The 27573-nt window shown below is 38.0% G+C and overlaps 1 protein-coding gene across 5 annotated transcripts in view; it reads right to left on the bottom strand.

Annotated features, from left to right (window-relative positions):
- Positions 1 to 21639, bottom strand: part of LOC134205852 (dentin sialophosphoprotein) — a 118846-nt gene extending 97207 nt beyond the window's left edge. For 2 of the 5 annotated variants that reach the window (XM_062681490.1, XM_062681492.1), the window contains exon 1: positions 21358 to 21632. The gene's annotated coding sequence lies outside the window, so the exon portion shown is untranslated. Of the gene's footprint in view, positions 1 to 21357 lie in introns of all 5 variants that reach the window. The other 3 variants (XM_062681491.1, XM_062681489.1, XM_062681493.1) reach the window with 3 other exon arrangements.
- Positions 21640 to 27573: the final 5934 nt, after the last annotated feature.

Raw genomic sequence — 27573 nt, 5'->3', positions numbered from 1 at the left:
AAGCTAGCAACATTGAATAGTCGTTTGTAATAAGTTGATCGTGTATTACAGTATTTTCGGAGAACAGCTGATCGTTCTCCCTTTAGTGTCCGTAAACGAGAGTTAGACCATGGCGGTTTTTGTGGAGGTCTGCAAGCTGGTGCAACATGGAAAATCGCCTCTTCTACCTCGTTACAGAAGTACAGAAGTAATCGACCGCGACGTTAATATGACTGGATGTTTCAATAACTTGCCAATCGATTACAGCCCGAAAGACAAAGCAGGAATTTCGGTACAAATTTCCTGTCTTTTTCTTTCAAGTGATAGTATTCACCCATGCATTTATATGGGGCCATCACTTTCAACGCACCTGCAAGTAAACTGAATCACTGCGGGCTGCGTGTGCGATGAGAAAAGAGGTCTTTTGGTCACTTTGACTTTGATTGTTGCTAGAAACCATTTTCAGTTTTCACTGAGTAGGAAGTGAGTGTGAACAGGCAATGGTATCAATAAACTACAAATCTCAGTCACTGAGACTGAGAACTCGCACCACTGCTCGGGACTCCCAAAGATTCTTCCGAGATTCCCAAAGGTTCCTCCGCGACTCACAAAGCATCCTCCGCAACTCCCAAAAAAAAATTTCGGAATGTCAGCATCATCCGGAATTCCCAAAGAATCCTCCGGAACGTCCAAAGAATCCTCCGGGTTTTGCAAAAAAAATAAAACTCTAGGGACTCCCAAAAATTCTTCCGAGATTCCTACAGAATTCTTCGGAACTCGTAGAGAATTTTCAGAGATTCCAAAATAATCCTCCGGGATTCTCAAAGTTTTTTTCCTAGATTCCCAATGAATTCCCCGAGACTCCCAAAGAATTCTCCGGGGCTTTCAAAGATTCCTCGGAGATTCCTAAAGAATCCTCCGTGACTTCCAAAGTCCTCCAGGATTTACAAAGATTCCTCATAGTTTCCTGAAGAATCCACTGGAAATTCCAAAAAGTCCTCTGTGACCCGCAAATAATCCGGCAGTACTAAAGATTCCTCCGGGGCTTCCAAAAATTCCTCCGAGATTCCCAAAGAATCCTCCCTGACTTCCAAAGAATTCTCCGGGATTCCCAAAGCATCTTTTGGGATCTCCCGAGAATCCTCCGAGAAACTTAATGAATTCTCCGGGATTCTTAAAGAATCCCCCGAGATTCTTAAAAAACCTCCGGGATTCCCAAAGAATCTTCCGAGATACTCAAAGAAGATTTTAAGACCAACACATTTAAAATAAGTCCTAGCCTTTTGTGAACTTTCACATAGCGAAATTGTTCACTTTCTCATATATATGAGGTTAAATCACCGCGAGAAACTTATTGGTTGATGTTCATTGGCTTTTAACGCTGATACGAACTACCTAAGCTCAAAGTAGATGGGAACATTTTTACAAAGCACGATGAAGCATAAAATTCACAGTTATTGCAAGCGAGCGAAAGTATGAAATCGAATAGAATTTGACGATATCATACTTGTCGCTCGCTTGCGATAACTGTCGATTCGGTGCTTCATCGTGCTTTGTAAAAATGCTCCCATCCACTTTGAGCTTGGGTAATCCGTCTCATCAATAAAAGCCAATGAAAATCAATCAATAAATTTCTCATATATAATTGATTTGTAACACTTTTATAAACTGGAAACTATTAGCGGTATTGAAATTTTGTTCTGCAGAAACTGAATAAATTATCTGTTTTCTGAACAAAACCAGACAGATTCCTGTCGCATATCGGATGGCATTCTTGTTGAGCTTCTTGGGCAGCTGTCTACTGTCAGACGAATCATTGGGAAAGAGCCTACAGTCAGTGTTGGTAGAATCATGCTCAAATCTCACTCACCGAAGCCTCATGCGCGAGCTGACTCGCTTGCGATTCTGCATAGAGAGCATCGCGCATGAGTTTTTCACGCAGAATCACATCGTTTTGCTCATTCGCTGGAAAATGATTAATTCCAATGAATGTAACGAAGAAGAACACGCAAGAATCACCCAATGATGCAAATCGCGAGTCAAATCATAGACGATTCTTTGGGCCATGAGTCGGGTGAGGTTTACCTCACGCTTGATTTCAATTGTGGATGAGATTGGTTTTACCAACACTGCCTACAGTAGCCGCTCTTACGAGGGGTAGACGAGTGGAACAACCTACTGTTCGTCGGAGGGACAGGAAAGGATCACAACAAGAGACGCAAACGATAGAATAGTTCCTATGAGTATGGCATTTTTTGCTTAATTATATATTTTTTTTTATTCAAACACAAAAAGTACGGCGAAGTTTTCTCGAGAATCTTTTTTCGGATTTTTCTCTGAAAACTTTTCGAAGAAAATTTGGAATTTTTTTTAAATTTCTTTTTCTATTTCGATTTTTATTTTGGAATTTCTTTGGAAAACTGACAGAAATGTCTTTGGAATTCCGAGAGCGAGAGAATTTCAAAATGATAAATTTGGTGACGAAAGCAGGCAAATTCATGAAAACAAAATTGAAGCTAGAAAAGTGCTAGAACTTCAATGCCATACATTCATTGCTGCTGAGCGAGTGAATTTTGGGGTGTTAAAAAGGGTATGTAACGAAATCGGAAATATTTTTTTTTATTAGAACTGGATGAAACCGCATTTAAGCTCTTTCAGGGACTAAAGAATGGCACCTGTTTTTTTTTTTCAGGATCTCAAATGCACAATTTTCTATTAATATTTTAAAATGTGCTTGTCGTAAAAACAATCGATTGCATCAGCAATGCTTTACTGAAGATTGAAAGGTTGAGGCCATCCTCTGCTATCGCAAGTATGTATTTTTGAGTCGCTCTTATTGAATTGGTTGAATGTGTATTTCGAGGCGAGAGGAGCGAGTCGACTTCGAAGTACATATTGTAGTTGATGCCGAATCGAGAGTTCTCCCAGAATTTTGAATTGATTACGGAGCAACAGGACACTGAAGATTTAGAATTTTCAATAAAGTACAGTAAACCTCCATTAGTCGATGTTCTATGACTCGATATCGACTCATGGAGACAAATTATGCCATATTAAAAACTATTTTCTGGGTTATTGTGATTGTCCCATCAATGAGCTATTCAAGGATTTTCAACTCCACATCTCAATATTTCCACGCGTCGATGGTCCCATCAATATCGACTCATGGAGGGTTGACTGTAATATGGGCTTATGAAAAAGCCAATAAAATTGAAGCCGGAACTAAAGGGTTCGGAAATATTCAAATTAATGAAGTAGCCAAAAGAACAGTGGACATAGTTTGGTGGATAAGTTGAATAAAACATATTTTGAGGAATTTAAGTAGCAGGCGAACGGATTTTGATGGAATTTGAATTAAATTTTGATGAAATATGGATTGAAGTTTGATAGATACTTAGTTCAATTGGGATTGAGTTCAAATTGAATTTATATTGATTCTACATTTAGTTTAGATCGAATTTCAATTGATAACGATTTAGCTTAAAAGTGACGTTGTACTAATTTTAATTGATGCGATCCAAATTTGTTTTGGATTGAATTTTAATAGAATTTTGAATGAACTTTTAGATTTTTGACCAAATTCAGATTGAGAAACCCAGATGTGAATATGTACGTTATGTGGAAGATTTTGATTCGAAAAAAGTATTGGAGGTCGCCACTTTCCTTCGATTGGAATTAAACCCACGGCCCTTGGTAATTTAGGATTGAACTTTGATTGAGCTTAAAATAAATTTGCATTGGTTTGGGAACGAATTTTGATTCAGATTCGATTTTAATTAGATCCAAATTGGGGTGAGATTTATTAAAATAAAATTAAAATTTTAAATTGAATTGGGCTAATAAGATATTGAAATTGGATCTGAATTTTGTTTTTATTTGATTTAAAAGAATTTGGGTTGAGCTAAGTTCGTATTTTGTTTGTATTCGGTAGTGTTGGGAAAAAGTCCGCATAGCAAAACTCAAGGATGAATCAAATCGATCGTAAAAAAAGACACCGAACTAATAAAAAAATCATTCATCAGTTGAGCCCTTGGTTTAAATAATTGAAAAATTTCAATCAATCAATTTTTGTTGTGTTCTCCATTAATGCTGAAATCAGTTAATGGATGCTCTTTGCCAAGAACAATGGACACTTTGTAAGCTAAGCGATTAATTAAATACGCTATCAGGAATTGACTTTTTGGTGAATTAATGAAGCGATGCTATTCGCGTGAAAACGTCATACGTGATTTTTTCCTCTAAAATCGCAAACGAGATTGCTCGATCTTGAGTACCCGATGATTGAAATTTGTGAAGGTCTTTAGCAACACTGGTATTCCAGTTTAGTTCCAATTTCGTTTGGTTTTGTTTTGGATGTTATTACTATTAAGTTTGAATTGAATTTTGGTTGAATATTAATTCCCTCCAAATGATTTTTTTTAATTTTAAACGTTTGAATTCGTTGTAGATAGAATTTTGATTGGTATTGGGTTTGAACTGAATTTGAATTTGATCTCATTTGGTTAAGAATTGTACTAGGGCTGGATTTTGGTTGAATTGCAATTGGAATTGGAATTAGGAATTCCGTATAATTTGGATTGGATTTGGTTTGGGTTCAGATAGGGTTGGAATTGATCTAAAATAAGATGTACACACTAAGTTTTACTTACTCAAGCTTGGCCAAATCAGGCACCGCTGTAGCTCAGTAAATTTCAGAACTGAACTTTGGCAGAAAATTTGCTGAAACTCGACGGTGCCCACCTTTGGAAAATAAACTAAAAATGCCAAGATCTCGGCGAAAAAATTAAGTGCGAAAAAAATCGTGCTAGAATCCAATTTCAAAACTATGTCAAGCTTTTAGGGGCAAAGAACTTAAGAAGCGAATAACAGGCAACAACGATACCACTAATTTGTGCCGTCAAAAATGTGTGGTAAGGCTGTTGTATAACGCATTTTCGGCTCTGCCATGGCTGTTGTTAAAGTAGATTTTAGTTAAGTTAAAATTGGAATTGAACTGGGTTTGGATTGGATTGAGATATGCTAGCTTTTCAAACGGATTTGATTCTGAGCCTATTTGTGCTGGAAAGGCTGAGAATAGTTCAAAAGAATAGCAGAAGTAGCTTGATTTGATCATGACAATATATTTGGACCATTTGATATGTCAAAAAAAACAATAGAGTTGCTTTTTAATTAAAATTGGAGTTTTTTTTCGTGTAGAAATTGGGGAATTTCTAGAAAATACAAACTGGGAGCCCTGCATTTTTTCACTTTGTTAGTGAGATATTTAAAACCTATGCTAATTCTTCTGACAGAAATCTAGAAGAAGACAAAATCGATGATATCTGTAAAGTTTTAGATTTATTTGAATGAACAACTCCGAAGTCCGAAAATATTTTCGTGCAATCGACAATATTTCCTTTTACAACTAATCATCAAAATTCTTTGGAAATAAACGAAAGATTGAACAACTTTCTTGAACTTTTGAACGCGTAAGTTTGCCGCATACATTTGTTTACATTGATCCAATAGATGTCGATGTTTTCTAATGCGATTTACAAATAGGCAAGCCTAAGAATTCTTATGCAGGTAAATAAGTAATCAATCATTTTCTATTTTTAACCGGTTTTTAATGATTTTTAAGATTAAAACATAGAGCCGTAATAGAATCAAACGTGTTTCTCAGGATTAAATTTTATGTTGTATTCGTATTTCATTTGTTTGGCACCACACAACTCAAGGTCAATGGATATCGAGTTCAATTTGAGAATTCCCTGGAATCGAAACCAGTCTTACCAGTCAAGGAATCGAAAATGCGCGTCTTACAACAAAGTGACTAGTAGGGGTCCAATCCTTCGAAAAAAAAGTACGATACAACCCACGAATGACTCGGCTTAAATACAACTTTCAGTATTTCGCTTACTTATTGCTTCGAACTTAATAACTCAATAACAGCTCCATATTTCAGAAAGTGGATCATGATCTCAAAACGCAACTGAAGCAGAAAATTTTCATTCCATCCACCGGTCATGTGGTCGCCACCGAACGAATGACCTTGCGAAATTTTCGATCCAATCCCGCACCTCCTACCCTGTAGCGGCGCATAAAAATGCATCGACAACGACCGACGAAACCGAAAGTGAAAAATGAATGTCGAAGTCGATCACGTGTGCACGCCACTACCTACCTACTGGCTTACTAGCAGTGCAGCGCAGCGCAGTCAGTGGAAGAAGGAAGTCACGGACGAATGCCGGCTGGCTGGATCGGATGGTCGGAGTGGAAACTGGTTAAGTACATGCCAAGTCGACCCATGTCCAGTCCACCCGTCGGACACCCCGTTGTGCATTCGTTTGTTCGTACATAGGAAAACAGGCATTCGATTACGGCAGTAGTCGGTACCACGGTAAGTAGGTAGGTCTTGGAATCAGTAGGCGCTGGTTGGTGGAAAAGACGTGCGGAAACGACTCCCGACTCGAGTCGCAATTGGGAAGGAAATGCATCGCTTGTTGTTAGACAGTGTCGTGACCTGGGAATCGCAACCTTTTGGATGCATTCGGAGTCTCCGTGAGGGTAGATGCATAGGAGTTTAACCTTTTCATTCTCACGACTTTTTGAAGATTTTAATAATAGGAAAGAAAAAATAAAGAGAGAGAGAGTATTGACGCTTTAGCCAAGGCATTAAGAGCCAGGACATGTGGAAGAAATACCTGTGTCCCAACCCTGGAATTTGGTTCACCAAGGAGTGAAACTAATCTTCTTAGCAATGTCACTTCCAACGATACCTTTTCATATACCCCCTGAATGTGAAACGGTTGGTACCGCAGTCCCCGTTTCTTCCTTTCGCGAATTTAGAGCACTTCGTTGATCATGTTATTCATCTCTGAATAATCTGATTGCCGGTGAGATATGAATTATCTCCCAATTCAAGCCTGCACAGTGGGCCTGCCTGTTTTAATATTTGTATCTTATTTACGATATGCTACAAATATTAATACTGATAAGAAAATGCTCGAAAACACAACCGGCATTTCTAGGATACTGGCTGTGCATGTGCTAAGACAAGACAAGGCAAGACAAGATTTTAATAATAGGAAAGAATCAACTTTGATAAACATTTTAAAACATTTCAAGAGTTATTTGGCATAGCCGAAATTAATGGAAAACAAACAAAAATCCGGTTAATCCAACTAGCGGTGTTTGTGCCTCTCTCGTCTATAAGACATGAGTAATATTTTCTTAGTGTGTTTTGTTATTTGCTAATCGTTTTAGGGCCATAACTTTTGATCCCATGGTTCGATCTGGTAAACTTTCCATAGGAAACAAATATGTAAACAATTCTCCGTCGAATGCAACTTGTTGCGAACAAATCGGTTCAAGATAAGTTCCAAAAACATGAGTGAGCACATACATCCACACACGCACATACACTAAAGACTAAATCTATTACCGAAAGATGATGTTTGTTATTCAACTTGTAGGATTCACTACCGAACGAGATTTGATTCGCATCAATCCGCACCAACTCCCAATTTTAGCACACATTTATATGTGTGGCGCTTCTTAAACCACACAGCAAAAAATAATTAAATTTACATGGCCTGTAAATTAGAAATAATGTAATAATAAATTGATTGAATCAATAATTTGATTGAAAATTAAGTATTTTTTTATAATTGCTGAAATAATGAACTGATTGAAATTTATTGCGATTGAAAATTGAGTGTATTTTAATGCACATAATTAGAGCATCGAAAAACACATAATTTTAAATTTTATTCCACATGATTTTACAGTACAGTGTATTTTTCAACAGCTGCTTTAAAAATAAATATATATTCGTTGAATTTTCAATCAATATTAATTTAATTTTCAATCATCGTGTAATATTACAGCAACATAAGAAAAAAAAATGGAGCATACCGCAATAGCACTTCAGTTTTTCTCATTCAATTCGGTGGTGCATCATTTTTTTGTTACGACATGTTTAACTTTGCACAGTTAAAGTGATTGGAAAATGCAACTCCGGAGTGTGGATTTTTGTGCAAATCTTTGGATTTATTCGAAAGGCATGCGTCAGCGATAATTCAATTTGAAGTTTCGGCGTGTTTTCCGCTGTTCGTTTATATCTTGTGATTCGTTGGAACAAAGTGTTAAGTCACTGGCAGGACATATGACGAAACACTTGAGTTCTAGACACCAAGTATTCTGCCTATTCTGATTTGTCGAAATTTGAAATGAGAGGCTGATACCCTGATAAACTGGCATTATTAAGAAATGAATTGTGTAATTGCATGTATGAATTATAAAGAAATTTATAGAACTCGATTCAAACGGTTTTATTAACTCATACGATTCCATTCAAGCTAATTGGTTAGAAAAACAGACTATTTCGAAGAAAATTTTCGTTTGAGGACGAAAAAACATTATACAAATGTATGATACCTTCATATCGCATATTAATATTCCAGACCAATACTTGAAAACGGCATTACAGCCGAAATGTTAAGATATCAGTTCTGCGTTTATGTATACGGAATGATCACTGTTACGCCCTTTTCTAATTTTTTCCTAAATCGACCATTTGAATCCCTAGATTTTTTTCTTCAGAAAGCTGTAAATATTCAAAGCAAAAATACAGCAAACGTAATACAAAATTAAATCATTGTTTAAATTTACACGATCGTGTAAAATTAAACGATTACAAAGATTCAATTGAAACTACATGTCATGTAATTTCACATGACTACATTTTCAATCCGTGTAAATTTCATATCTGACTCATTTTTGCGTTTATTTTTATGCTCCAAATATGTGCATGAAAATAAACGTAAATTTACAGGAAAATTAATACTGTGCAGTAATGGAGGATATCATGTTTTAAATAAACGCATAAAAAGATATGAATTATTATTCTAATTTCTTTTACGACGAGAAAAATATAACAGAGCAGCCAAAAATCCCCTTGGTCCGGTTATTCAGAACCCCAGCCAATTGTCGTGAACCATTCAATGAAATATTTGAACAAAAACTTGTTTAACACATGTACCTATAGAGATCGTTTGATTCGCAATCCTTCCAAAATGGATGCATTTGAATGCAGAAGTTATTGATGTAATTCATTAGCAGTTCGAGAGAGGGAAAACCTCATCGTATATATTTTTTGTCTGCATGAAATCACATATATTGAAGTGCTATTGTAGGAGAATTTCGTACTGTTTGGATCAGCAAATTTGTATACTGTTCAGAAAAATATATTACTTTGCCATCATCATAAAAATATTTTTGAAATTCAATAAAACAAAAGTCATCTGATCGTCAAACTGATCATCCTATTGGCAAGTAGAATCAATTTTGTAAAACACAACTAAGATGCAACCGTGCTTGAAAACGAGTTGGACTTACAAGAAAGTTGTTACTCGAAATAACGAGGTAGAACAAAACAAGTTAGCAAGAGCACGGTGATGGAAGCTGTACACGATTATGCTGACGAAGTTTGATGTTTGATTTCGTGGTAGAAGGCTTTCGTAAAGGCAGGCTTATCTGATGCAACGCAGTTGGTCCTTTTTTATCTGGCCGGGTTTTGAATTCTGGCCTTACGAGAGAAAAGCATTGGAATAGCTTGGGGGTCGTTACAAAATTAAGTCACATGTTCTAACCTTCCGGGACTCGCATAGTTGTAAAAAGTACAACACATTGAGTAAAAATGAGATATCCTTTTAGTCAATTGACCAATTTGCACCAAACCACCACATATTCCTCAACAAATTAGTTCTTCATCAATTGAGAAGACAAAAAAGTGATTCGATGGATGGCTCAAGTAAATATAGCCAGTTAGAAGGCTCAGATGTACTGGGAAAAGTGACTAGTAATGAATTATTTATTTATGTCATTAGCAATTCATTCTAAAGTAGCGCGATTTTTTCTATACTATTTCTGTCAATAACCTTGAAGTTAATTCACAGTTTTCACTATGCTTTGGCCGCAGATGGCCACCACACGAACTACCGGATAATTCGTCCGTAAAAATGAACATTTTGGGAAGATTGTCCTAGAGCAGCGCATTTTTTTATAAACCATTTTGACAATAACCTTGGAATTCTTACTCTGATTTGATGATGATAATAACCACATCAGGTATTCGAGAGATATTGTATACCAAGTCAATACCTCATCTAAGTTTAGGAATTCGTCAAGTATGATGTGTTTGTAATGGCCATCTGAATTCTTGAAAATTCCTCAATGAGGTACCATACCTACTTGAGGTACATACAGTGCACTTTTCATTATTCGATGTGAATCCTAGCGAGTATGATCAGTTTCTTGATATTAATAACGAATGGCCAATCTAAACAAACATAAAATGCTGTTAAAGGTCTTTTTCAGCCAAAAAGAAGCTACTTCAGTTAAAAAAACCAGATTGTTTGTTGGTATGTGATAGGAACGCAAAAGACAGAATTCTAATATACACTAGCACCGCCTTATTGCTGAATTCTGAGCTAAACGGCTTCTCAAAATATTGGTTTCCAATCCTCGAACAACTTTGTAGAAGACGGAAACTTCCCAAGTCCCATAGATCCCGAGATATCAAACCAAACTGGTATTTTCATATACACTAGTTGGGAAATCCAAATCCAATTTTTTCTTGACTCATAGGGCCGCATGGAATTAAAGATGGATGTAGAATTTTTTTTCACTGCGCCAGGGTTTTTAGAATTGTTATAAGAAACATCGCGCCATTTATTCCCGAGCAGGAGCGCCGACCTCGATAAAAGAAATTGGTATGTTTTAGCCTTACATAAGAGGTAAAATACCAAAAAATAATACCAAAAACTTATATGCAGAATACTTGAGGCATACCATGCTCAGGTATTTCAATACCAAACGAATAATAATTGGTTATGCATTTGGTATTGAAATTCAATTTAATAACTGAGTTTGTTATGGCTTAAGTATTGTGCATATTAGTTTTTGGTATTATTCCTTTGGTATTTTACCTCTTATGCAGGGCTAGTTCATAACAGAGTGTGGTATCAATAACAGAATTAAGTATTATTGAGCCAATTTCTCCTGCTCGGGTTGAGAAAATTGACTGTTTTCATCGGTGTTTCGTTGGTTCCAGATCTTCCGGAGGACCAGCAAAAGAGCCATTGTACTTAAAAATTTCCTCAATGAGATTTTATATCCCCTTTATTGTTTTCCCGAAAAAATCACGTTGATGTCATTTTATTTGGCCCCCATATAACGGATTTTCGGACTGTTGTACTTTTTACAACACACGAGTTCTCGTGTTATGAAAGTTGAAGCGAGTTGCGAAAGGTTAAGGGAGGGGATCCAAGATTTTGTGACAGTACATAAACAATGTATACCAAAAAGCGTAACAAAGGGGGGGGGGGGGGTCTAGAAATTTCAAAAAGTAGTGGACTTCATACATAAATTAACCCTTGTTGTAAACAATGTACAGGCTGCACGCAAAAACAAGATCCTTCTCAACAAGTAAGAGATCGTCAAACGAAACTAAAAAAAAAGGAAAAAGCGGTAAACGGTTGCGAGTAAGCTACAGCTCAAAGAAGAATTCGCAAGGAAGCTGTACATAAGCTGATAGTTAGAAGTTGAACAAAAGTCCAGACAGTTCCCATTCAGTTAATACCAATTTTAATACAATATGTTTCTGTATTCCGTATTGATTGTTTTTGAATAAGAAATATAATGTGATGTTTTAATGGAAACGGTTAATGGACGATGTAATGAAATTAGAAATTAATATCACTTCTTCTGTTTGCTTTTAGTTGATTTTTTTGCAATTTAAGCCGTAGTCACCATTAACCGCAAATTGATTTATCGAAATTCCCGACATTATTCACCGAACTTCGGTCAAGATTAATGATATCTAACGAAATTCTTTTGAGAACTACCGATGTGTGGGTAAAATTTACCGAAATTTCGGTACAATTTCCACCGAGATTCGTCGATTGCCCAGATTTTAGCTGTTGAATATTAGGCAAGCATGGACAAGAGTTTTAGTGTTATCACACACAAATTACCTCCAAAAAAATAATGGAAAGACAGGTAACAAAACAGATTTATGAAACTATACATGGGTAACTGTAGCTAGAAAAGTGCGCCGGTTCAAATATTGTTGGCGGACGTAGTAAATTTGATTGGCGGCGTTTTCGCCGATATGATTATATTGTAGCGCATGTTTCTACGAGAATTATTTCTGGATTTTTGTGAGTAATTTATCTGCTGTTCCCCGGAAAAATCTGTTAAGTTTCGGTCGAAAAATATTCCCATTTTTTGCTGTGAAAAGTGAGTAGTGCAAAGTGATAAGAGAGAGGTCTCACCACTTACTTCTTACTCCTCGCTGTAAAAAATGAAAAGCGAGACATCTCACATCACACTCCTCATTTCTTTGTGAAAAAAACTGTAAAATGTGATAAGCGAGAAGTGAGTAGTAAGTCGTCTCACTACCCACTTCGCGCTTCTCACTTTTTACAGTAAGAAGGGATAAATGAGGAGTAAGAATTGAGACGTCTGACATCTTTTCACTTCTCACTATGAAAAATGAGACCTCTCACTTCCCTTTTCGCACAACTCACTTTTCACAGTGAGAAGTGGCGAATAAGTAGATAGAAGTGAGACGTCTCACTCTTAACACCTCATTTCTCACTTTTCAAATGCCCTTTTTGGCCAAATAACCTGTTCGACTAAATGACCTGTTCGGTCAAATGATCTATTCGGCCAAATGTCCTATTCGGCCAAATGTCCTGTTCGGCCAAATGTCCTATTCGGCCAAATGTCCTATTCGGCCAAATGTCCTATTCGGCCAAATGTCCTATTCGACCAAATGACCTATTCGGCCAAATGTCCTATTCGGCCAAATGTCCTATTCGGTCAAATGACCTATTTGGCCAAATGACCTATTCGGCCAAATGACCTATTCGGCCAAATGACCTATTCGGCCAAATGACCTATTCGGTCAAATGACCTATTCGGCCAAATGACCTATTCGGCCAAATGACCTATTCGGCCAAATGACCTATTCGGCCAAATGACCTATTCGGCTAAATGACCTATTCGGCCAAATGGCCTATTCGTCCAAATGACCTATTCGGCCAAATGACCTATTCGGCCAAATGACCTATTCGGCCAAATGACCTATTCGGCCAAAGGACCTATTCGGCCAAATGACCTATTCGGCCAAATGACCTATTCGGCTAAATGACCTATTCGGCCAAATGACCTATTCGGCCAAATGTTCTATTCGTCCAAATGTCCTATTCCATGCCAGTTGGATCGCCCGAATAGAAACTATTCAAAAAAGGTACGTGAGATATGCACTTCAGTTTCTCGGGTGGCGCGACCCGATGAACCTGTCACCGTACGCGGAACGTGGTCGTCTTGTGCAAATAGAACCTCTTGAAGTTAGGCGGTCAATTGGTCAGGACACTTTTGCTGGGAAGTTACTAACGGGAGATATCGACTGCCCGGCTCTGCCAGCTCAGCTCAATTTGTACGTTTCTGAGAGGCCACTCCGTCGACGGGATTTTTTGTACCTGAACCCACGAAGCACATACTATACTCTGTACGAGCCAATTCGTTCTATTAGCTTTCAACTATTTGACCTATTTGATTTTAATGTTCGGACGTGTTTTGCCAACGGATGTTCAGACTTTTTCGCACCGATGATCGTTTCTAGTCCGGTTAAGTTTTGTTCACTGAGACATCATTTGCCAGTTGGATTAATCCTTTAAATAAATAAAATCTAAACGGCCAAATGTCCTATTCGGCCAAATGACCTATCCGGCAGAGCTGCAATTTTGTTTCAAATTTGCTCAATTTGATAGCTTTTTGTACTGCAAGATTCATAGTAAAACACATTTTTATATAATTTCAATTTACTCCTTTTATTCATCCAAAAACATTCACAGATATGAATGTTTTTTCATCCTTCCCAAATTGAACTGGATTCACGGAAACGTTGCTGAAAACGGAAAACCAGTGAAATCTAAATGGGTATTCACAATCAAATATGATGGACGGTAAAAGGTCGAATTTGTTGCGAAAGGTTGTTCTTGACTACCGTGATAGTTTTGCACCAAAGGGCAAAATTAATAGCATTGGCCTTTCTCATATCACTGGCAATTGGACAAACTTACTAATAATCAGATAGATGTTGAATCTGCGTTTTAGTATTTAAGGTCACTCCTTAAGGAAACCAAGTTTCAAAGTGCTCGCGTTTTCGGGGGCACACTACTCGATACGAAAGCTACGCACAACTGTCATTTTTAATATTTCACGAATGCTGTGACGCAGCAAAACCAAATCAATAAAAATGACAGTTGTGCGCCGCCTCCGTATCGAGTGGTGGTGAGTGGTGTCCAATTGAGGCTATTATTATGATTTCAAAATAATCTGCCACGTGAATTTTAAGTGAACGATTTGAAAACAGTTTCACGTTTTCTTGGGTTGGATATCAGACGAGATATTACAAATAAAAAAAACTGACTATAGCGCCCTCATGAAAGGTCAGTGAGAATAGTCTCCGGTCATCTACCATCCACCCCGGCGGATGTTGCATGTGTCGAAGCCGGCATGCTGCCTCTCCGGAACAAGACCACTTCGACACTATGCAGCAAAACGGTTGGATATCTGGAGAAGACCAAGGCCAGAGATCACTTCTGCGGCCTTTTTAACGTGCAAAAAGTGCCCACTGAAGATCATCTCGAAGATCGCATAGCTGTAAGATATTGACATAACGACAAGTCGAAAATAGGTCTATTGATAAAAAAAAAACCGCTAAATAGGACCGAACAAACCCAAAGCGCCAAGCCTTCTCAAGCACCGAACCGACCACAAATTTCAGGCTTTGTCAATTCGCTATGTGGACGGATCCAAAGCAAGAAGAAGGGTTGGATTTAGGATAGTACCGAATCTTTATTCGGGTTTCTCGGCAAATGCGGCTGCTGTCGTTTTCCGGACAATGTTGGAGCCTCGAGCGGCTCCCACTCTAGTGATCACTGACTCGGTGAGCTTTCTGGCGGCACTGGCTTCATCGACCACCCGACACTCGTTCATCCAAGCCATGCTGGAAGCATTTGACAACGATATTACGCTAAGGATGCAGACATTTTTGCCAACATCTGACAAAGAAGTTCTTTTTCTGCCGTGAAGTTCCTGCTGCTGACGCTAAATATGAATTCTCCGATGAAAAGAATCGTGGAATTGTCAAAGAGCCTTCTGCCGGATGGAAGGTTCCACCCTCCAGAACAGGTGGTTCTCTCGCACCTCTCGCACACCTGATCTGGGTTCCGGTTACTTACCGAAACAATGAGACATGTAATTAAAATCAGCCTCATTTTTAATTCATAAACTTTTTTTCATGCATCCCGAGCATCGATCAGCATCATAAATGCTGCATCAGTCATCCAGAATAACACGGACTACGATCGGCAAACGATAAACTTTCTAAAGGCCACGAACTATGTGAACTCTCTGGACTTTGGAATTGGGACAAGACGACAGAGTCTCAACCTCCCCAAACTGCGAACCTTGAATTCTAATGGATCCTGCACCACAATTGGAAACTGAGAAGTGTTGGAAAAAACTATCACTGTTAACTGTGTATATTTTCTAAATTACAAATAAAAAAAACTTCAACAAAATGACTCAAGGGAGATACGCTAAGAATATTCTGGCTAGGTGTAGTGAGGAAAACTGTAGACCCATTATAACGCCGATGAACGTCAACAACAAATGAAAATTTGGCGGAACAAACCGTCATGACGAAAATATCATATGGCGAAAATGCCGTTTGGCCGAAATAGTCGTTTGACATAAAAGGTCATTTGGCCAAATGGATCATACGACCGCAAATGTCCCGTAAATGGGCCTAACAATAGTAAATGTGAACAGAAATGAGCAGAGCAAAATAAGAAGCGAGAAATAGGGAGCGGAATGCCTCACTTCTCACTCAATATTTCTCACTGAAAATAAGTGAAAAGTGAGAAGTAACACGTCCAACCTAACAACAATGAAATAATAAGACGGTCAAAAGGAAATCCTTCCTAAGGACCATACAAATGACATTATGATGAAAACATCAATGGAACCAGGACGGGTATTCAAAGCATATCAGCAGCAACTACTGGGGTAGAGGAAATTAGGGATGCAAGCACTTTGATCAATACAATTTTCATAAAACAAAAAGTTGAATGGGCGAATGATTCTTTTGAGCCTTTTAAGTCACCTGGTATTGACGGAATGTATCCGGCCCTGTTACAGAAGGTGAAAGATACTTAAGACCTATTTTTACAAAACTAAGCATTTCAAACAAGCTTGGAACTAAGTAACATTCCAACGGTTTGAAGGCAAGTAAGGGTGATTTTTATTCCAAAAGCCAATAAATAAGGTAAATCATCACCTAAGTCTTTTAGGCCGATAAGTTTGTCGTCTATAATGCTAAAAACAATGGAAAGAATAATTGATGAGCATGTAAAATCATCATATTTAATCACGAATCCCTTTAGTAAACATCAGGAGGGTAAGTCGTCTGTGACTGCATTACATTATTTAGTTACAAAAATAAAAAGATCTTTTGAAGCAAAAGAAATTTCACTTGCTGCTTTCCTAGACATTGAAGGAATGTTTGACAACACTTCACACAATTATATAGCAAAAGCTATGGCGAAGCATGGCTTCCACAAATGCATTATCGAATGGATAAAGGCAATGTTTGTGAACAGGAAAATGTCAGGTACCTTAGGAGCAGTCAATGGGTGCCCTTAAGGTCACTCCTGACAGAGTCCAAGTTTCAAAGTGCTCGCGTTTTCGGGGGCACACCACTCGATACGGAAGCAACGCACAACTGTCATTTTTATGTTTTCACGCATGCTGCGACGCAGCAAAGCTGAATCAACAAAAATGACAGTTGTCCGCCGCCTCCGTATCGAGTGGTGTGCCCCCGAAAACGCGAGCACTTTGAAACTTGGATTCTGTCAGGAGTGACCTTAAGGAGGTGTGTTGTCACCTCTATTGTGGTCCTTAGTAGCAGACGATCTTCTTACATGCTTGTCGAACCAAGGTTTCGAGATAATTGGATTTGTGGATGATATTGTCAGAATAGCAAATAGCACTAAATTTTGTTTCTATGTGGTGTGATAAGGAGGGATTGAATACAAATCCTATGTAAAACAACTATACTTGACAGGAAGCTCAACTGGAATGCAAATCTGTAGCAAGCTATATAAATGCCTCTTGGATATGTGAACCAACGTTTGGTAAGCAATGGGGCCTAAAGCCGAAGATGATTCATTGGATTTACTCGGCAATTGTAAGACTCAGAATTACCTGTGCGTCATTGTTATGATGCCCAAGAACAAAAGAGAAAACTGCACAAAAAATGGACGGAGTTCAACGATTAGCAACTATCTCAACAACTAGTGCAATGAGAAGTACCCCATCGAAGACCTTGAATTGCTTACTCTTTGTACTCCCTTTACATCAATTCATACATTTAGAAGCCGAGAAGAGTGCTCTAAGAATCCGGCGATCAACGAACCTCTTGGAAGGTGATCTTACAGGTCATCTGAGTATTCTAAATATGATTGCAATAATCTCACTAATAATTAACAATGAAGACTGGATGGGTTAAACAATATAACTTTGAACGTTTATTCCAGGTAATAAATCCTGGGCGCAATGCTTGGGAAAACGGTGGTCCAGATCTACGATCAGGAACAATAGTTTTCTACACAGATGGTTAGAGCAGGAGGGCGTAGCAATCTCAATCCCCACGGGCAAGTGGCCTACTGTGTTTCAAGAACGAGAGAGCTGATAAATATGTGGGCTAGACTGGTTCAAAAAATCGATTTTGCTCCACAGTGCTCATCTGATTCTTTATCATGTTCTGAGTGTCCTCTGAAAATTTTAGCTTATTTGGATTAAAACTGATTTAGCACAAGCCGTTTCAAGTTTGCATGCAAATTAGTATGGGGAAATTTATTTTTTCATTATACTGTTAATGACGCTTCCCCATTAAGCGCAGGTTAAAAGAAAACCTACATAGCTAGAAATAATACTCAACGGCTTTCACCCAACGAAAACCGCATGTTGATTAATCGCCCCAATAACTAGTAATCGTAATTTCCCCATACTAATTTGCATGCAAAATTGAAACGGCGTGTGCTAAATCAGTTTTAATCCAAATGAGCTCAAATTTTCAGAGGATACTCAGAACATGATAAAGAACCAGATGAGCGCTGTGGAGTAAAATCGATTTTTTGAACCACCCTAATGTGGGCGTAATAACAGGTCATTGCCCGCAAATGAAAAAAAAAAATCAACACGATTCGTGTCGATTCTGTATAGTGGATAAAGACTCGGAACACATTTTATTCCATGGCCCGGCAATTTTCAATAAAAGAATAAAGTTCTTCGACTAAGGGATATTTGAACCCTATGAAGTTTGGAGAACAACACCCAATCTGGTGGTGCAGTTTATTAGAAATGTATTACCAGATTGGGAAAAGGCTACCAGTCACATTTGAAGGTAATTCTAAATAGTGGCTTGACATCGTGATATAGCCATATTAAAAAAGGAAATACTTCACAATAGATCAAACAACTGGTCGCCACCTCTCATTTCTCGCTCTCTTTTCTCACTTCGTACTTCTCTATTTTCGCAGTGAGAAGAGAAAAATGTGAAATGCGGAGCAAAAAGTTGGAAATCTCACTTCTTCCTTGTTACTTCCTACTTCTCAAACATCATTAATAACTTTACTCTTTTCACATGCACTATTGTTCAACCGATCCATTCGGCGAAATACATTTCGGTCCTTTCTGTCGTTTCACCATTTTGACCAAACGTCTTTTTCGGTGAAACGATATATTCGACCAAACGACCCACTCGGCCAAATGGCCCTTTCTGTCAAACAAACATTTTGGTCAAATGGCAACTGGCCTATTCGGCCAAACGACCGGTTCGGCTTAAAGAGGAACATGTTCGGCCAAATGATCCTTTCTGCCGTGCAACCATTCCAGTTAAACGGCATTTTCGGCTAAATGATCAGTCACCGTTTCGGCCAAGCATACATTTCAGCCAAATCGAGTTCGCTAGGTATTAGATATTTCATTCATCTGAAGGCTAAAGCAGGATTAAATAAAAAAATCAAAGCAAAAATCAAAACGAGAAAAAATCCAAACGAGGAAAGCTTAATTTGTCGAATACATACCATGGTTTTTCTCAGAAAATTCCTGGTGTAGCAGGAGTTTGCTTTGAATTTTTTTTACAAGATCATGTCCGGATTTTGTCGAACCTTACCATCGTTTGAATTGTTGTTTACGGAAGCAGAAGTAATTTTGAAAATGTTCTTACAAGCTGGTATCTTAGACAACTACAAAGCATGTAGGCTAGACTTTTTCTCTATACATACTAGAAAGGAAAAATGTCAAAATTCTTTCAATTCTAACTTTTTAACTTGAAGATTATTCAAATACCTCACGGTAATGTCGGTTATTTCACTTCTTCAACAGCTGGGCCAAGGTAAACAAAAGCAAGGTAGGCTCGCAAGCATGATGACACGTAAAGACTGACGTGCAACGATAGCAATGACGTCATTTGTAAACAAAACGGAATGTTTACTGACGTTTTATTTTGAAAATAAAAAAACTAAATTGTCTGTTGCGGGATTAGTTTTGTTGCATCATGCTCAACTGAGAACCAGATCGATGAAACGATGCCATGTTTTTGCAGCCAACATCTCATAACCAAAATCATGGCTGTATGTGTTGTGTTTACAAACATCAGATTCAATTCTGTCAGTGGGATACGTTCGCTCAATGTTAGCTACCAATACAAGAGAGCGATGCCACTAACCTGGCGAGGATAATGCGGTCGTTATTGGGGTAAGGTTGGACGTGTTTTTGAATTGTCAAATCGGTCTTACCGCAGTTTCGGGTTACCGCAGCACGCTGGAATCAAATACAACACAAATAAACCTGAATCCTACAAGTTTTCAGAACCACCCAACTGTTCATGAAAATAAAAATTCAAGTACCCATTATTGTTCAGTTTAGTTTAAATAGTTTAGAAGTCATGTTCTCGAAATGATACAGTTAAATGCTATTTTTCATCAAACGAGAAGGATAATTTGGAATATTTAGTTTTGTAGACAGACATAATTATTTTTGTCCTCCGATTGAGTTTGAATTTTCGGTGGAGTTTTCGTTTTTATTGGGAAGCATTAGCGATCAATTTGTTTCGAGACTCAAAACTTATTTAAGGTGCGTGACTCGAGTCTCCAAATAAATGTCACTTGTTCAAATCGTCAAACGACAGCATCCCCAATTATCTGCTCTGAATAAAGGCCTTTGCTATCTAAAATATGTTATCACTTTTGCAATTGTAGTGTTATCAATTTTCCTAAACAAAATTGTTCAAAATTTCCCCAAGGTTGTAAGGAAGTTTGCATATCACCTTAAGTGAGTTTCAAGTGCCGCACATGAAATGGCTTTCTTAACTAGCCCAGTAGCAATCATAATTCGAGCAACCTTGGATGGATTTAGGTCAACCCTACCAATCTCAAACACACTGCCTCTTTACATACCGACGATGGCGACGACAACGTGTCGTAGACCTCGGGTTGACGACCGTTCAGGACCAATGGTAAGTGCCCAAACCCCGTAATTGTACATACATACGTCATCAACGACGGCGCTGGATTGAAAAAAAGGCCGTCCTCCACGAGAAAGGACGACCACGGGCAGCCAGCAGCGCACTACTGGCATACAGCAAAGCTGAAACGTGTTGTACCCAATTGCGGTAACGAAATTGAAAGTTGTATAATACTCTGAAATCGCTATTAGCAAATCCATTCACATAGGCGCATGCACGAGAGTGCGCCTTGCACACACGGCGAGGTCTGCGGCCCGGTCGGTCGGTCGGTGTTGGTATCCTCTCCTTCGAACAACCCTCGCGCAAGGGTTTCGAAATCATACACGAAATCACCGTGCAAGCCGTTTGGGTGGCACGCGCCGTCCTCGTCCTCCTGCGCCCATTACCTACTCCGTCTCACTCTCGCTCTCTGCATCTCCGTCTCGCTCCGCCGCATGGTCTCACTGATTATTCTCACTATGTCCCTCGTGCTCTCACTCACTCACTCGGAGTCCAAAACTCCTTGGACTTCTTTTCCAAAGTCAAAATATCTTCACTGAACTCAAGTCACTGCCAAGATCTTCCAGCGATCCCGAAGTTTCGTCTTCTTCAACGGTCCCCAGGAAAAGGAAAACTGTGCGCACCACGGTCACTATCACCGAAAAGGAATTCCCTCAAACATCCGCGTTCAACACGAACTTTGACCCGTCCTTTGCGAGCTTCCTTCACCAGAACCACCTCATCCAACTTACATCGATTTCCGTTTCTTCTCCAACCGAGAGGGCGGCTCGGGAAAAGGCAACTTGCTCGCTAGAGAGACACTTCAAGAGTAAACCAGCTTACGGCAGCGTCGATCCAACTCGGCTCCACGCGCAAACTTGACCACCCTCAGACCACTCAGTATGGCACACCGCGCTGCTTCGGTTTTCGCTCGACAACGACAACGACGACGATGACGCGAGTTCGAACAAACTTGGCTAAACTTTAACACCACTGACTGCGCTAGTGGAGCAACTAAACGGCGAACGGACGGTGCGAATAATAATCGTTTGTAAACAACCGACAATATGCTATATATTGCCGACTTGTTTTCGACGATCGGCCGATCTCGGCGAGCTGGTCAGAAGCTTTCCCGCTCGGAGCTTTCCCACGCAAAGCTCGCGACGCATTTTCTCACCCCCACGACGACAATCGCGACGCTGGCTGCTGGTTGCGCTCTCTGTCTCGCTACCCGTCGTATCGCTCCAAGTGGGTGGGGGTTGGTCTCGCACCTGCCAGTCATCTGACGAGAAATTCACCACACCGAAACCCCTTTCCACCGGCCAGCGTGCGCGCGAGCGCGATCGACGATCGCCGTGCACCGTCGCAGCATCACCGTTGCACCTCGTTCGTTCGGTTCGAAGAGGGCGAACAAAAGTAGCAGCATGGCAACCTCAACAGAAAAATATCATAATTACGAAAATAGAAGAAAACAGATTTTCTGGTGGTAGCTATTTGCTGAGTAGCGTGTCGGTCGTTTGGTGGTTTGATCGATTGCCAAATTGCAACGAAACAAAACAACGCCACACCGCCCGGTTGGCATTCCTTTCTGATTGTCAATTGGTTGGGTTGTACCACAATCCAAATTCAGTCTGAAAGGCAAAGTAAGTTATCGCTTGGAATGAAAGCTTGTCCAAATTTTCACCATTTTATATTATCAATCATACTATTCGATTATTAGCTGCATCATAAAGGTTTTTGAATCGAAATCCGTTAAAGTGAAACTGTCTAGAATCGAAATAAATTATACCACGCGTTTTCAACGGCACCAATCTCGACAAAGAAGCAACGAATAACAGAATTAATACATGGCAGCTACTCATTGCTTCAATATTGATAGTGACGAGATAAACCGGCCTAGGGTAAAAAATCTCGTAAATAAAGATAATTCAATTCAAATAAAATTGGATTCGGAAAAAATCGTCCTTGCAGGTTAATAGATTTTTACTCAAATGAAGTTTATTATATCTTGGTTGGCCAAACGATTAGTGAATTTTGGGTTACTGGAATAATTTATAGAGAAACTTGTACAAAAAATTTGTGGATATTCCATAGTAGTAATTTATCCCTGTGAAAAATTCGGGCGAATCTCTTTCGGAATTTAGAAGTCATTTCTAAGATTCGGACGAATCCCTTCCAGGGCTTCGGGCAAATCAAGTTCAGAAATTCAGACGACCCAACAACAATTGAAAGCTGATTAACAGCTTATTTAAATAAAAATGTGCTTTTACAGCCAAAAAATAGCTTATTTAGCCTAAATTGTTTGTTGGGGAAATTCTAATAGAGATTCCAACGAGTCCCTATAAGCGCTTGTTATAAGACAAGTTACAACAATCCAATTTAATCGTCCACTTGATTGTAATTTCACACAAATCTATTTCGACATCGACCTTCAGGGTCTCGTATTTGACTAAAATTATGAGACGCTGGGACCAGAGCTTAAAATATTCATCTTCATGAAGCAACTTCAGCCCGAATTTTGACAAACATCGCATGATTATTCAAAACATAGAATGACATAGTCAAACGACTGCTCCACCAACTGATTCATTCGACTGTCACTGAGTGTGCTTACTATGTGCAGAAAATTAGAATTAACATTGTTTATATCGATGTTTACCGTTGAAAGTGCCTCGAGGATGCAAATTGGATTCAGTTCTATGTGATAAATTACTTTACTCATTAAAAGCGTGTTCAGATTTCAGGTAAAAAAAAATCACATAGACAAAAACCATCGCAACAATCATATAATTTGGTAAATATTTATGTATGTATATATGATATACATGTATAATGGACATGTCTCACCAAATTTCAATTCGCATGTCCTGGATGAAACATCAGCTAGTTTTAGATTTGTGCTGTCTTCAGAGATGGAAAACCAATAGTTCGGAATATTCTTTGTTCTTGTTCAAATATTGAAAAATAGACTTCTTGATTTCTGAAAAGATGAAATGAAAAGACAGATGGCAGTATCATAGATAATGACATGAGCGTCTTGATTAAAATGAAAATGTCCATCTGATTTTTTTCACAAACATTTTTTTCCTTTTTCTTTTTTTGCACCGGGGATTTTTCGGCTTTGCAGTCACTTCAGCAATTAAAACTAATGTTTTTTTTCTTTGCTAAAACATTCGTTTTAATTGCTGAAGTAACTGCAAAGCCGAAAAATCCCCGGTGCTAAATCCAAACAGTCGAGAGCATCCAGTTTCTTTTTTTAATCATGGTAATTAGAGTATTTATAAACTTGTTGAGAACAAAACAACTATATTGAGGGTTGTTATTTAACAAAAAAGGACAATAACTCTGTAATGCTATAATATATGTAAGAGGACGTGACGTGTATTGCTTTTGATATACATTCGTCTCTACACTTAATATGAAATGACAAATTATGCAAAGTGTTTGCTTATATGTTTTAATTGAACTTCTATTGTACAAAAGATGCTTACACTGAGATTCTAAACGTCTAATAACATTTTCCTTTTTATACTATATGTTAGAGACATAGAATGGCAGCAAAATAAAATTTCCATAAAAAATTAGAAATTTTCCATAAACAATTAGGAAATTGCCAATAAAGAAATCAGGGTATGAGCAATAAATAAATATAAAATTTCCACAAATGAAACAAAATTTCCATAAACAATAAAGAATTTTCCACAAATCAAAAATAAATACTTGTCATAAGACGAGTTTGTACAATCCCCGACTCGTCGAGTCAAGTACGAGACACTGAAGACGGCTTTACTGTTGAGGTCGAAATACGTATCTGTCAAGATACAAATAAGTGGTGGAATTCAATGGGATTGTATAAACTCGTCTCATGAAGATTCCACTAAAAAGCTCAAAATAATTTTCTTATAAAAATAAATAGGCACTTTTAAAAGCGAAAATAGCAATTATAAAAGAAGAATTTTCCATAAAGAAATCTAAATGTTCCACGAAAAATATACAAAACTTCCATAAGTAAATCAATATTAGCAATAAACAATTTCCAAACTTTCCACAAAATAAATATTTCTTTCCATAAAAAATTCAAAATTTTCCACAAAATAATCAATAAAGAGCAATAAAAAAAATAATAAAATTTACAATACAAGAAAGCAATAAAGCTGATGAAATTTTACACGAACTTTAACCGCTTTTAAAGAAGGAGTCATCTATGGAAACAAAAGCACAGTTTGACTGCTTTTTTATATTTCTTTAAGGAAATTTTGTAATTTTTTTATTGCTCTTTATTGACCATTTTGTGGAAAAATTTAATTTTTTTCATAGAAAATATATATTTATTTTGTGGAAAATTTTGTAATTTTTATTGCTAATATGGAAATTCTTTTTATGTTTTCGTGGAACATTGTGATTTTTTTTATGAAAAATTTATCTTCTATAAATGCAATTTTTGCTTTCAAAAGTGCTTATTTATTTTTGTTTTGTGGAAAATTATTAATTGTTTATGGACATTTTGTGGAAATTTTATACTTATTTATTCCTCTTACCCTGATTTCTTTATTGGCAATTTTCAATTTTTTATGGGAAATTTCTAATTTTTAGGGCGAGTTTTTATTTTAGTCACATAGAATCGGGAAATTTTGAGATTTCAGCAGAAAAACATAGTGATGGATCAATTCACCAAGTGGTAAAATTTCAACAATAAAATGCAATTGGAATGTAACAATTAAAAAAACATATTAACAAATAAGGATGATAGTGTTGATATACGGAAGAACTAGTTTATTGGATAAAGGTCATCATGGAATATCGAAAAACACAAGTTTGTATCGTGTAGAACAAAAATACAAATAAGCAGGGTTCGTATTGCTCACTCAATCTCAGGAGCACAGGTTGCTCCCTCGCGAAAATTTTCGGGGAGAAATCACTTTTCGGGAAAGAAAAACAGCCTGGAGAGTGATAACCATTTTTCGCTCACTTCGATTGCCGCCAAACGTTGGTTTGCTCTTTTTCTTTCATATTCGAGTCTTTTCGTGGCATCTTCAATGCAAATGGTAGTAGCTTATGTAGAACAAATAACTTAATGCTTTCATACAGATAGCGTGGTGATGTGGCTAGAGTAAGCGCATCCCTACGGCTATTATTGTTACTATTCTGGGTTCGAATCCCGGCGCGGCCATACCATTTTGTAATTGTTCTGCGATGATTCTCGCGAAAAGTGAAAAAGGATTTTCGTCTCATAGGCAAGGTTATCCTGCTCATGCTCATGCTTATGCTCAAGGCTAATTGTAGAGAGAGATTGATGGGAGAAAGATGACCCTCAACATAAACAACGAAAAAAGATTCTCCCTTTACCCGAGAAACGCTTGCTTTGGTCTCATTGAAACGAAAAGTTGAAACCCTGCAAATAAGGCTAAAATGGCTTTATCTCACCAAATTTGCAAAACATCGTCCTTTTTCTGAAAATGCTTGAGGACATCGAATGTTTTCCTCCATGTTGTAGAGATCTGCAGTCACAAGCAGCAAATTGTAACAACTCCATGAGCTCTTTTTCTAGGTCCTTTTACTAGGTCCTCTGTGACCCGCCAAATCATGCCTTTTAGTCGAGGGTTAGCGACGCGAGATTTTGATACCGGATATCATTATCGCGAACACATTTTCACGCAATGCAATTATTATTTTACAATTTATTAGTATAGTTCATTAAATGGATTCTAATTACGTACAATTGAGAGAAAATTAATCATGTGCAAAAAAATATTGAAGTGACCGATCCCTTTTAGAGATTTGAAAGAATTCTTTAATTTTGGAAGAGTCGGAAAAATTTCTTTCAAAGATTTGAAAGAATTCTTTTCAAAGATTCGGACGAATTCTTTTCAGACATTCGGACGAATTCCTTTTGGAGATTCCGACGAATTCATTTAAGTCCTTCGATATGAGCTATTGCAGAGTTTTGTACGATTCCCTTTCAAAGGTGCCGACGAAACCCTTTCAGAGATTCGGACGAATCACTCTTGGAGATGCGGACAAATTGTCTTCAGTAATACAATCGCATCCTTCTCGAAAATGTGGACGAATCCCTTCCAGAGATATTGAAGAATCCCTTTTAAAGATTTGGAAAAATCTTTTTCGGAGAATCGGAAAATCCGTTCCGAAGATTCGGACACACCCGAATTTCAGAGACTCGGACGAATCTCTTTCAGAGGTTCAGACGAATCCCTTTCAGAGATTTAGACGACTCCCTTTAAAAAAATGGACGAAGCCCTTCCTGCGAGTTGAACGATTTCCTTCCGAAGAATCCATTCCAGAGATTCGAAAGAAGCCATTTAAGAGTTTCGTGCGAGTCCCTTTCAGAGGTACAGGCGAAACCCTTCAGAGATTCGTACCAATCCATTTTATAGATTCGGACGAATTGTCTTCAGTGATTCGATCGAATCCTTCTCGATAATTCGAACGAATCCATTTCAGAGATTCGTGCGAATCCCTTGCAGGGATATCGAAGAATCCAATTAAAGATTCGGAAAAATCCCTTTCAGATATTCGGAAGAATCCGTTTCAGAGATTTGGACGAATTAATTTTATAGATTCGGACGAATTCCTTTTACAGATTCGGACGGATCCCTTTTAAAGTTTCGAACGAATCATTTTCAGAGATTCGGACGAATCCTAACTAACATTTCAAGTTTTATAAGACCATAATTTACTCTACAAGAAAGTGATAAAACCAGTATAAAACCAAAATGTGACTACGGATTCTTCCACAGATTTGGACGAAATCTTTTCAGTGATTCGGACGAATTCCTTTCAGAAATTCGGACGCATCCTTTTCAAAGATTCGAACGAATCCCTTTCAGAGATTTGGACGAATCCCTTTCAGAGATTTGGACGAATTCCTTTCTAAGATTTGGACAAATCTCATACCAAAATTCGGACGAATCCGTTCCTGAGAATCGAGCGGATTCCTTCCAGAGATTCGG

Source organism: Armigeres subalbatus, chromosome 1, assembly GCF_024139115.2.
Source record: "Armigeres subalbatus isolate Guangzhou_Male chromosome 1, GZ_Asu_2, whole genome shotgun sequence".
Lineage (NCBI taxonomy): Eukaryota > Metazoa > Arthropoda > Insecta > Diptera > Culicidae > Armigeres > Armigeres subalbatus.
This window is presented reverse-complemented; position numbering and strand designations above follow the sequence as displayed.